The 5000-nt window shown below is 44.3% G+C and overlaps 1 protein-coding gene across 1 annotated transcript in view; it reads right to left on the bottom strand.

Annotated features, from left to right (window-relative positions):
* cacna2d4a (calcium channel, voltage-dependent, alpha 2/delta subunit 4a) overlaps positions 1 to 5000 on the bottom strand; it is a 168619-nt gene that overhangs the window by 20547 nt on the left and 143072 nt on the right. The window lies entirely within an intron of this gene.

Raw genomic sequence — 5000 nt, 5'->3', positions numbered from 1 at the left:
GCAGTCTGCGGTTTATCCATGACGCTGATAACGCTACGTTCGCAAATGTACGTACATCTGGCCCACATACTCTCATATACACACACACACACACACACACACACACACACACACACACACACACACACACACACACACACACAGAGGGTCCTGCGGGAGACAGTGGTGGCTCTTCCACGTCAGTGCAAATCCTGTTCTAGTCAAGGGTGTAACACCAGCGCTGCACTTTGTAGCTCATGCAAAATACAAAGCAAAGCTCTCTCTTACACACACACAAACGCACACACACACACACGCACACACATACACACACACACACACACACACAAACACACACACACACACACAAACACACACACACACATACACACACACACACACACACACACAGCACTACTAAATGCAGCACATTACTCACCTTGCCTGTATGTGTGTGTGTGTGTGTGTGTGTGTGTGTGTGTGTGTGTGTGTGTGTAAAACACTGAGATCACCTATGGCAAAACACAGACTATGTGTGTGTCCGTGGTTTATGTTCAATAGGTCTACTTGACTAAACACAGAAACACACACACACCAAGACAAAACACATATGTACACACACACGCACGCACACACACACGCAGGCACACACACACGCACGCACGCACACACACACACACACACACACACACGCACGCACGCACGCACGCACGCACGCACACACACAAAGCAGAATGAGGTGATGAGACGGGAATCTGTAACAACTCAGCCAACAGGAGGGAGAGAGAGATGGAGAGAGAGAGAGAGAGAGAGAGAGAGAGAGAGAGAGAGAGAGAGAGAGAGAGAGAGAGAGAGAGAGAGAGAGAGAGAGAGAGAGAGAGGGAGGTGGGGAGATGGAGAGAGAGAGAGGGGGAGAGAGAGAAAGGGAGGGGGGTGGAGAGAGGGGGGAGAGGGAGGGGGGAAAGAGAGAGAGAGGGAGGGAAAGAGAGAGAGAGGGAGGGAAAGAGAGAAGGGGGTGAGCTAGAGGGAGATGTGTTCTGACAGACTGTATATTCCAGCACGGGGCTTAAAGGCATCCTACACAAGCAGACTGTATATTCCAGCACGGGGCTTAAAGGCATCCTACACAAGTCTTTTAATGGCTATTACAACGTCTGTTGACAGTTAGCTGGCTGGCTAACACTGTAACACTGACAGAAATGTTGATTAACTCATTGAATGCCAAACTGTTTTCGGAAGCTTTGTCCTAGAGTGCCAGCAATCTAGACCATTGTTGATGATTTTTGTACAGCCACAGCATATTCTGTGTTATAGCTATGAACACATACAATGGCTCGTTTAAAAGGTGAGACGTTAAGCTCTCGGTGGGTGCAAACCGTGTATTTCTACACGCCTCTGTTCCTGAGAAATCCCAAGCTAAACAGTGGCTAGTTTTCATCAAAATCAATGTTTTTTTCTAGAAATGGAGATATAACGTCTTTCATGAAATATGAAGTGTTGCCTGTAAACTTTCCGGGAAGTGATCAGCGAGACCTGGCGAGCAGTGTTGTGCCAGTTCACAGCTTTTCTGAACTAGTTCAAGTTCAGTTCATACATGCTCAAAGTGAACAGTTCACGTTCAAAGTTCACAATTTTAATTCTGAACTAGTTCAAAGTTCAGTTCATTTTACTTTTTTTTTGAGATATTCAAATAAATACTTTTTTTCACACTACGAGCTAGAAATCACTATACGTTCTTTGAAGCTGCTCATTGTAGACATTTGCTCATGACACTGCAATTGTGGGTTTCTTACCAGGTGATGAAACTTGCAGCAGTACAGACAAGGTAGACCAGTCTCCGTGCCATCACTTCCACTAGCCATTTTTTTTAAAATTGCAGCGCTTTCTCTCACTCTCGTCATTGGTCTCTCTCTCTCTCTCTCTCTCTCTCTCGCCCCCTCCAGCCCTCCACGCTCTCGTCGTTTCCTGCTACGCGGCGTTGCTATGCCTACCCCGCTCTGCTGAAATTCATCACGGGTAACGTTGTGCGGAAGCCAGTATGCTATTCAACTATTCTCAGCCGGACACTACGTTGCCCGCAATGCATTACGCACACAATGTCAAAACCATTTCTGTCTGGTGATACATGATTTAAGCAGCACCAGCGAGAATACAGGAGGGAGGAACTTTCTCTCGTTGCGTTTCAAAAGACAAAACGGATGTCACTCAGTTTTCAATGGAAAACAAATTCCAACGTTAATTTACAGTGATGTCTGCCGTTCATGACACATAATGTGAACTAATTCACATTCAAGTTCTTTATTAAAAAATGTGTTGCGTTCAGTTCAACGTTCACGAAAAAATGAGCGTGTTCAATGAACGCGTTCTTTTGAACTCGTTCACGCACAACACTGCTGGTGAGACTGCCACCTAGTGATAGACCCACGAAAATGGCCTGGTTTTGAGTTGACGTGGATGCGTCACTGATTCGACCCAAAGCGGGAACCGAGTTATGATAAAATGTCCAGATAAAATGTCCAGATTGTGCGTTTTCATGAGTTTTCGAACGTCATATATTTCATTTCCATTCATCACAGAGTTCCCAAAATCACATGTAACACAGCTAGGTTACGGGGACGCTGGCGAGACACGCCGCTCCGTCTGGCATCATGTTTTTGTTTGTATTTATGTAATGTTCGTAATTTTATGTAATGTTCTGTTCATTTTTTGTATTTATTTTTCTAGTTAAATGTAATCACTCTTTATTCATATTATTTTCGATCGTTTTTGTGTTATTCTTAGTCCTTTTTTCTGATTAACAAACTTGGCTGGCACCATCAACATCAAGTTAACGTTAACCAGCTTCCATTGGGCTGATGAGCGCCTTGGCTAGCCTGCTGCCTTATGTCTCTGAAGTCCCTCATCCATCCGTGACGATGCACATCCAATGTCTGGACGGAGGGATTGCTCAGCAAGGGTGCCTAACGTCAATCTGCAAGAGATCTGCAGCTGCCACGACCACCGAGCTGCGGCTGACTTGCGAGCTGCCATGCTAGCATCTACCGTTGCCTGGAGTCTGGATTGAGTGCTAAGAAACTCTGATGACAGCGTCAACCATGAAACAACAAAGCATGTTTATAATCCAATGCTATCATGTGTTTCTCTATGGCAAAGCATGTTCATATTCCGGTTTTGAGATCCTAGCAAATTCCTGCATGGCATCCAATTCAAGGCTCACATTGCATCCCAATTTGTTCAACAAATAAACACCTTTTTTGCCTTTACTTTGTTCATGGCAATGCAGTAAAAAGTTGAGAATTATTATGACTGCATACACACAGGCACGCAGGCTAACACGCAACCTCGGGTCAGGTCAGGTCAGATCAGTTCGTGTCACAGATATGGATCGCTGAAAGGTCATTTCTCATCACTAAATAAAAAATGGCATTTATTTCCGTAAATCACACAGCAAATATTTCTGTAAATTGCTCAGCCCCAGAGTATCCCTCCAACATGGCAATTATATTGCCCGATTCAGGACAGTCTGCCCTACACACACATGAAATGCATGTAGAGCTGTGAGCTTGCTGTGGTGAGATACATGTCGAAATATAATAATTTTTATAATAGACTTTTTATATTTTAATTCTTTAAAAATCAAAATAAAATCAATGCTAGTATTAATACATGAAATGATTGCAGATCTGAATAGCCTAGACTCTCCTGAAAAAAACAATATATAATATACACTTACAATGACCAGAATAAAGCCTTATAAATAAAGGTAGTGAAAATGCCCTAAAAACAGCTTAGGGTTCTAAGGGTTAAAGGCATCCTATGCAAAGTCATTTTAAGCATTAAAGGCATCCTATGCAAAGTCATTTTGAGCATTAAAGGCAGCCTATGCAAAGTCATTTTGAGCATTAAAGGCATCCTATGCAAAGTCTTTTTGAGCATCAAAGGCATCCTATGCAAAGTCTTTTTGAGCATTAAAGGCATCCTATGCAAAGTCTTTTTGAGCATTAAAGGCATCCTATGCAAAGTCATTTTGAGCATTAAAGGCATCCTATGCAAAGTCTTTTTGATGGTAGACTAACTTGTAACAGGCCAATTGGGGCACATGGCTCTTCAGAGATTTGCCATGTCCACTGTCCAGGGTTCTATGAGTGTTCCACATGTCCCGTGTCCAGTGTTCTATGAGTGCACATGTACTGTGTCCAGGGTTCTATGAGTGCACATGTACTGTGTCCAGGGTTCTATGAGTGCACATGTCCCATGTCCAGGGTTCTATGAGTGATCCATATGCACCGTGTCCAGGGTTCTTTGAGTGTACATGTACCGTATCCAGGGTTCTATGAATGTTCCACATGTACATGTACCGTGTCCAGGGTTCTTTGAGTGTACATGTACCGTATCCAGGGTACTATGAGTGTAAATGTACCGTGCCCAGGGTACTATGAGTGTAAATGTACCGTGTCCAGGGTTCTATGAGTGTTCCACATGTACCGTGTCCAGGGTTCTATGAGTGTAGAGCAAAATACAAACACTCCGCAAATGCAGGGGAGCCAAGTAGCAAAAATGAAACGTTCAAATACCTTTAAGGATTGATGTCACTTCCTGTGGCTAACCTGCTTTAGTTAAGCTATAAGTGGGTGGGCTTTAGTGTCTGCCTTCATACACTGCGAGATTGCAGATCACACACACTACTTTTCACTTGGATGTGAGGGACAGACAGAGAGAGAGTGGGACAGAGAGAGAGAGTGAGAGAGAGGGACAGAGAGAGAGTGGGGGAGAGGAAGAGAGAGTGAGAGAGAGAGAGAGAGAGAGAGAGAAGAGAGAGTGAGAGAGAGTGGTGGGAGAGAAAGAGAGAGAGAGTGGGGGGGGGCTGTGTGTGTGGGGGAGGGTGGAGGGTATTTCAGTGTGTGTGTATACTACTGTATATTACAGTGTGTGTGTGTGTGTGTGAGTGTGTGTGTGTGTGTGTGTTTGTGTGTGTGCGTGTGTGTGTGTGTGTGTGTGTGTGTGTGTGTGTGTGTGTGTGT

Source organism: Alosa pseudoharengus, unplaced genomic scaffold (assembly GCF_046254945.1).
Source record: "Alosa pseudoharengus isolate Yale_2024_CS ecotype anadromous, Long Island Sound unplaced genomic scaffold, YU_APseudo_1.1 YU_APseudo_1.1_scf_20, whole genome shotgun sequence".
Classification (NCBI taxonomy): Eukaryota; Metazoa; Chordata; class Actinopteri; order Clupeiformes; family Clupeidae; genus Alosa; species Alosa pseudoharengus.
The sequence above is the reverse complement of the archived record's forward strand: the minus strand, read 5'-3'. Positions and strand labels throughout refer to the sequence as shown.